This window comes from Hetaerina americana, unplaced genomic scaffold (assembly GCF_022747635.1).
Source record: "Hetaerina americana unplaced genomic scaffold, ioHetAmer1.1.p SCAF_9, whole genome shotgun sequence".
Lineage (NCBI taxonomy): Eukaryota > Metazoa > Arthropoda > Insecta > Odonata > Calopterygidae > Hetaerina > Hetaerina americana.
Window position 1 is genome coordinate 71,328,261 of NW_027287538.1, and position 7,926 is coordinate 71,336,186.

Below are 7,926 nucleotides of genomic sequence, written 5' to 3' on the forward strand. Positions count from 1 at the left end.
GCTGTGTGCAAAATCAAACGCATTATTCGGTGTTCACATTTGGCTGCCTTACCATTTTTTATACTGGGAACTAACGGTGATCTGACAAAGTCTTCCGGCTAAATTCCTACCTAATAAATGCTTCGAATCAGACCATAAAAATCTTCCTCCAAGATTCCCTTAGCCTATGTTTATTACACTTCCTCTTAACTCTTTATTATTATTATTAAGACACCCACCCCTTGGTGGCTCTGTTCCCATCCGCTGTCCACATTTATTGCTCTATAACTGTTACTTCAGTATTCCCCGCTATCCTTCCATCTCAAATTACAAAGAAACTGGGGGAAATACCGCAACAGTAACTTTCAACGGAGTCATTTGCTAATATGCATTTCAATGCAAAATTTTCAGAGTGTAAAAAACATTCGCCTTGACTGGGACTCGAACCCAGATCCCTCAATATCCAGTCGAGTGCTTTAGCCAGTTAAGCTATCGAGGCGTCCTCTTAAGCTCTGAAATCTTCCATCTCACCTCGCATAGATATAAAACATATATGCTTATGTCAAGGTGCCAATCCTATAGCCAATATCGATTTTTTATGCGACTCTATAGTGGTTTGTCGGTCTAGGTGACCATCAGCAGGAGTGATAGTTTGATCCCGAGAAAAACTACGATAGCGAAGTACCGCCCGTGGGCAAGTGGGTGTGCTCTCAAGTGGGAGGAGGTGAGGGGGGAGGTGGAGGGGACTAGTTTCTTGAGCTGGGGGCAGTGATTGCTTCAGAGAGTGTTGATCGGGGATTGGTTATAATTTCTTTGGCAGGTAGATAATAACCCTGGATTTGGTTGGTTTGATTGGCTATGCCGAGTGAATTTTGGTTTTGTTAACTTGTCTAGGGACGAAGGAAGAGAGAATCAAAGAAGGAACCCAAGTCTATCGACGCTAATGTCTGAACTTTCTTGGAAAATGTGCACGACTCTCGGTGGGGTATCGTAGAAGATGCTCCAGTTGGCACGTTATGATGAAAAACAACACTTTGCTTTTCCTCAGAGAATTTTTTTGTAACAAACTAGGTTTTGTTACAGCGTAACGTCATCAGGTCCTGAAATATTTACGCTGCAACGAAACTTAGGTCGTAATAAAAAAATTCTACGTGGAAAAGGAAAGTGTATTCTTCCATCATGAAGAATTTCCACCATATTACGCCTGAAACGGTGTCATTTGTCGGTACATCATATCGAATTCCCTTGATCGTTGAATCTCCCGAAACATTTCCTTCCCTTTCTCTGGGAGCGCGTTGAGGCGGAAGGTGTGCTTCCTTCTCTCTAATCGGTGGGCATTTGAATGCACATCAGTAATAATTAGTACGGCAACTCTCACAAGCCAATGCCTCTTTTCAGTATTCTGACATTGCGTGCCATCTTCGAATATCTTCGCCTCCGATTGTCAATGCCGAAGAAAATATTAATTCACCGTATGCTTTCACATTTAAATCTAATTGATTTGGTGATGGTAGAAATATGCACGAATCAGTAATTTAAATTAACTGAAATTACAGCAATTAAGCTTATATGCAAGTTAAAATGGAGCACATTACAATCGAGCTTTCATCATTGCGGGTCAATAATCCGAGAATTAGCTTGAAGGAATTCATTGTAAGGAAATTCTCCTGCTCCCTTTTATTGTCTTCCATACTTAATTAACTAATTGAACCCAAATATAATATCACCTACTTTTCTTAATAGTTTATCCTAGGCCTTCCCCTGTTATTCCTCCCCTCCATGTTTCCTACAATTATGGTCTCCATACATGTCGGTCCTATTGTCCAAAAACTAGGTCCGTAGAAACTTAGACTCCATATAGACGAATGAATCGCTTTAATTAATCATTTCCATACGTATATCCTAATCTTGCTTCTTCCATCGCAAGTGATCCCGTTGATTTATTAGCAAAATGCATCCATGTCATTACCCTGATGCCAATCTAGTAAAATTTGAACTTTCATTACTACACCACCTTCTCTATGGAGGATAGTATTATATTATTATAGATTTTACTGTAAGATCTTTATTCCTCTCTGAATGAATTGCCGTGCTATTCATATGCATACGTTCTTCATTCCTTATTCCATTCATTTTAGTTTCATTATCCAATATTTTTTTCATTTTTTCATAGTAGAAATGTTCCAGAAATTGCGCATGACACTGTTGATTCTATGAAAGACGTTCACCGCGCTTTTGGGACTATTTGCATTCCGGTATCCCACATTCTCGCGAGATAAATGGGGTTACCTTTCAGGAGATGCGAGGATCCTAAAGGGACTATTTCCGTGAAAACACAAGGCAAAGAATGGCTTTAATGGAGAAGAAATATTCTCTCTCCGAGGAAAAAAATGGTGGTGAGACGACATGGTGATTGCACCTTACCCGCCGAATGCAAAATTCGAATAATTTTTTGGAGAGTGCGAGAGCGGAGAAGTGTTGTGGGAGGGGAGGGGAACGGACGGGTTAAAATGGGTGGAAGGAACAGGGGTTGCTTGCTGGGTGTTAAGGGAGGCCTCGAATCATTTCTCCTCGCCCACACTCCATCCCCCACTCCCGGGATCTCATTCTTATAAGCGACCACTGCACACGTCGACACCTCCCCACGCCACCCTCCCCCCAACCGCACCCTACCCCATTCATATTTGTCACTCCGGCGCACGCCGGCACCCGTGGGTGCGGGGAGATAGAACAGGGGGGGGGGAATCGGGAGCGGGTTGGAGGAGAAAGAGAAGGGGGGGAGACTGAGAATATTATTTCCCCTTTTTCACGCTCAGAGGGCGCCTCGGCAACCCCTTCATGCATCACAGCAAAACTCAAAAACACGTCCTCGGCGCCTCGCCCTTTGCCCTTCGCTTCCGCCGCCTCTATTCCTCGGGGGCAATCAATTTCAGGGAGAGGAGGGTGAATGGGGTTGGGGAGGGGGGGGATTCAGCGGAGGGGGAGGCGGGAAGGGGGCGGCGCGTCGCCCGTTGATGGCCTTGGGGTTAGCGTCTGCTGAGGGAGGGATTGACCTGCTCGTCGCGGCAAGGTCGGCTGTCACTCGTGGTTGACAGAAAATCTACACCTGCTTGCTCAATTGCGCCACGGCTTGCGCTAGCAAGAACGTCAATTCTGCGTGGTTTGTTTCAGCATTGAATCCTGGAGAGTGAATTTGCTTGATCATGTATTCATACGATGTACGAGGTACTTACTAACTCGTACTTAGTTTAAATTGCCAAAACGTTTTTTTCCAACCTTTTATCGTTCAGATTAATCTTGGGGGAGAAATATTGTATCCAAATAAATGTGTATAATTTACGAATTTCTATTACGTATTTCTATTTCAGGCATTCCCGGTTACCTCCTCCGAATCCAACATATATTATTGAACATATTTAACTCTAGTGAGCACCGGAGAAATGAGAGAGATGTTTAGATATGAAAATGTTTGAGATTCGCCACTAATTGTATTACCCTAATGGTATGAGGGTGGACTACATATAATGAATTTTTTACCAGTTATTTGACTTTATTATTGTTTTTATAAAAGGTTTTTTGAATCAATTAAAAGATAAATTAGGCGACAAAGATACGCTAAATAATTTTTAAGAGCTTGCCACTGATGTTAGGAACCGGTGTTATAGTTAAAATAACGTACATTCGACATTCATGAAGACGCTGACGATAGGGCAGTAAAAGTAGATCTATCAAAATAAACATGTCTTATTTTAAAGGCGTCACAAAAAATGACACTAACTATTAAGAAGTTTGAAATTTTCAAATGATTACCAAATCACTTCATGTTAAAACACGATTTTTCGTCAAAACGGCAATGGATACTCCATTCACGATAAACTTCAGGTAAGTTTTTATTCTCGAGTGTGCGGTGCAAATATTTTGACGTGATGTTGAATATCGTTTATCAGTACTTTTTCCAGAAGGCCATTTGACCGTAAGACTTCTCTTTTTCAAAATTAGCACGATGCAATGCAACGTAAATGCTGCATTGGATTAGGCCGTCGTTTTGTATATGAAATAGTTTCCGTAATTTTGGTTGGCAATTTATAAAAAAATAGATTAACAAACCCACGGACTGGTTTTATAGGTGAGCATAGACTGCACCTTGAACTAAGTACTATAACGACGTTTTACATTTACAAAAAAACAGCGACCAATTCTTTACCCCTAGTCCCGCCCATGAAATATATCAACTACATAAATACTTGTATAAATATATCAAACATATTAAATACTTGTAATTTGGGTGATGGTGAGAAAACCCAGAAATTGACACCAGGAATCGAACCCGGACCCCTGGGTGTATAAATACAGAGGAAGTCATGCCCTTGGATATGCGTGGTTTTAATTTAGCTCTGACCATGAAGAGGAGGCTTCCCACTTCACTTTGTATTAACACTCGGGGGTCGGACAGGCAGGTGTGCGGCTTAGCTGCGCCCACTTACTCAGCCAAAAGGTTCTGTGCGAACTGACATACATTAATGCCTCTGCCGAGTCATCACCCGGAGACGGGGACCTCTGGACACGGCGAAGCAGGGGTGTAATAGGGGGAGAGGGAATCGACAGTGGTGTTGGGCTTCCCTTTTTTCCCCTCCTCGGGCCTGCCCGCTCGGGCGCTAAGTTCCCGCACCCGACGCGTCTCATTGGGGAGCCCGTGTGGTCTCGACGTGTACTCTCGAGAGAAGGGGGGTTGACTCCCCCTCGGGGTCCCGCCGCGCGATATTTCAGGGACCCTGCCCCCCACCGATCCCCCCTTCTAGACACCTGTTTTGGAGAGCCACCAACTCAGTTAACCCCTCTCTCTCCCCCATCCTTATTCCCATGGGCCTGGAAATAAGTTCTCACATTCTTCAGTTCCTCTATATGCATATACTTATTTTCTGTAAGCATATACACATATGTATATATATATATATATATATATATATATATATATATATATATATATATATATATATATATATATATTTTCATTCAAGGGATCCCTTTTCCTTATGTCTATTTCCATGTGAATAAGTTTATGTTCACCGCATGGGGGGTTTACGTGTTCGTGTGTTTACGTGTTTCCACTCCCCGGGCGGATGCCCAGCAAGTGGAAAAATCCGGTGTTCAAGTACCGGTCAAGGAAACATTTTTACATTTGTGATCGTCTTGATTCCGCTTTCCCCACCTCTCCTGTGTTCGCCCTTTATATGTGCTCCTATCACTTTCCGTATACCTATTTCCGCGTGAGGAAAAATGTGAATATGCCTGCATATAATTACATATGTATATATATTAATAATCATATAGATATTCATTCGCATGAAAATATATACAAGGAAAAGGGATAGGAACACACAATGCGATATGCGATAGATGGGTATTGGGGTAGTAAGGATGAGGTCGCGTAATTTTCATTCAAAATTGAAAATAGTTCTTTAAGGAAGGTTTTCAGTATGTGTGGTCCGGGGAAATAGGTGGTGCAAAGGTTGAGTCCTACCTCAGATGTGGGCTTGTTTTTATGTAGTGTGTGTGGTCGGGTGGAGCGGTGGATTTTATTATGTAGGAGCTGTTCTGGGCAACCGCGTTTGCGGAGCGCAAGATGTAGATTGTCAAGGTATTTGTTGAGAGTGGCTGTGGTGTTGCAAATTCGGTGTCTGCGGATGGAGAGAGAGTTAAGAATCGAGCGTTTTGTGTGTTGAGGATGACAGCTTGTGTGGTGTAGGTATTTCTGATGGTTAGTGACTTTGATGTGTACTGAAGTGGTGCATTTGTTGCTATGAAGTGAGATGTCTGTGTCAAGAAAGGTGATAGTGGAGTCTGAAAGGGAAGAGATGAATTTAACAGTGGAAGGGGAATTTAAGGCGGATAGGAAATTATTGAGAGACTAAGAGCCATGTGTCTAGAGAACAAAACTTTCGTCTATGTAGCGGACCCAGAAAAGAGGTTTGGAAGGGTTGCTGTGACAGGAAAATCTCTTCGAGATGACCCATGAAGATATTGGCGTATGATGGTGCCATCCTCGTTCCAACCGCTGTGCCTTTGGTCTGTAGGTAAAAACAATTTTGGAAAGAGAATGCATTTTTAGTCAGGACGAAAGTGGTAAAATTGAGGAGAAACTCAGCCGAGGGGTGCTGGGGTAGGGGGCGTAGAGAAAGATAATGCCGGAGGGAGGATAAGCCTTCTGCATAGGGAATAGAGGTATAAAGCGAGGTAACGTCGAAGGTGGCCATAAGTAGGTTGGGTTTGGAGGGAATAGAGGCAGAATTTAGACGGTTTAGGAAGTGGTATGTGTCCTTCGTGAATGAGGGTAAGGAGAGTACAAGTGGTTGCAGGTGATGGTGAAGGAATGCGGAGATTCTTTCGGTGGGAGAATTGTAACTGGAAACTATAGGACGACAGGGGATGTTGGGTTTGTGTATTTTTGGGAGGAGATAGAACTGGGGTGTTCTAGGGTTTGGGGTTGAAAGTAAGGATATGTCTCGGGAGGTGAGGCCTTCTTCTGGTCCGGAGTGGAGGAGAAAAGAACGAATTTCGGTTTGGATAGATTGTGTTGGGTTTTTGGTGAGAGTGGTATAGGTGGATGTATCGTTCAGGTGAGCGAGGGCTTTGGAAATATAATCAATTATACAATCAATTATAATTATACAGGTATATGCATATACATATATAATATGACTGCCTATGAGTACTCAAAAAAGCATTTAGTATTTCATAATATTTGTATAATTTGTCTTTCGTAATGCTATATATCTATGTGTACTTATACGTTCATATTTAGAGCAATTGCATATGATATAAAGAGATCTGGTCGTTTTATGACAACAAAGTAAATATATTTGGCATAAAATTTGCCACATACGTTTGTGGTAATTAATTTCAACGCACAATACATACATTCTTGGTGCTACTAACACATAGATACAACCCTAAAATCTTCAACTGTAGCGCCCCATTGAGTATGGTTTTCAAGAATTAATCGAAGAATTCTGTTTTATAGGTGTGGGGAGGGAATCGTGGAATGTGTTTTTAAATGTGGTTTCTCCGTTACCGGACAGTGAAAAGGGCTCGATTCAATCAAACGACATAATCAGATTGATGGTTTTACTCGAATTATTCTAGCCGGTAATAGGTATTCCATTTTCAAACATTTTTATACCTATAAATAGACCCATGAGGAAACAAGAGGCAGGGGAGGAAATGGCGCCAATTGGTTGCAAGCATGATTGGTTTACTCCGTTCACCTTAAAAATCTTTTGCATCCAAATACGAGGGTCATCCGGAAAGTAGTACCCGTTCGTGAAATAAAGACACAAAAGTAAATATTAACAAACATAAAAATTTTATTTGAAAGAGGATACTTTAAACTACTTCTCAACATAATCTCCCAGCAAATTAAGGCATTTGTCATAACGTGTGACAAGTTTCTGTGTTCCTGCTGCATAGTCCTTCGCCGCCAGCTCATTGAGATACGCGAGGGACCCATCTTGCACAAATTTTTGCATAATGCAGATGGTGTTTAACAATTTCATGAACAATTGTTCGAGAAACATTGGGAAAATGCTCACAGATGTCATCAATTGTGACGCGCCGATCGTTCCTCACGAATTCGTCAACTGAGCTCACCAGTTGGTCTGTAATGACAGACGGTCTCTCCGAACGCTCATCGTCGTGTGTGTTCCCCCTCCCCATGTTGAAGTTGCGACACCACCGCCGAACAGACGACTCGTCCATTACATTGTCTCCATACACCTCCTTTAATTGGCGATGAACATCACGTGGGCGAACGTTTCTTGCATTGAGGAATTTAATCACTGCCCTCACTTCACAACTGGCGGCGTTCTCAATTTTTTTAAACATCGTAAACAATCACAGAAACAACACAGGCAATGCTAGCGTCACGCAACTTGGCTCAGAGAAGGCAGA

At 42.3% G+C, this 7,926-nt stretch overlaps 1 non-coding gene across 1 annotated transcript; it reads right to left on the reverse strand.

Moving 5' to 3' along the window:
- Positions 1-405: 405 nt before the first annotated feature.
- Positions 406-478, reverse strand: TRNAS-GGA (transfer RNA serine (anticodon GGA)). Its single transcript has one exon. It is a non-coding gene; the product is annotated as a tRNA-Ser (tRNA).
- Positions 479-7,926: the final 7,448 nt, after the last annotated feature.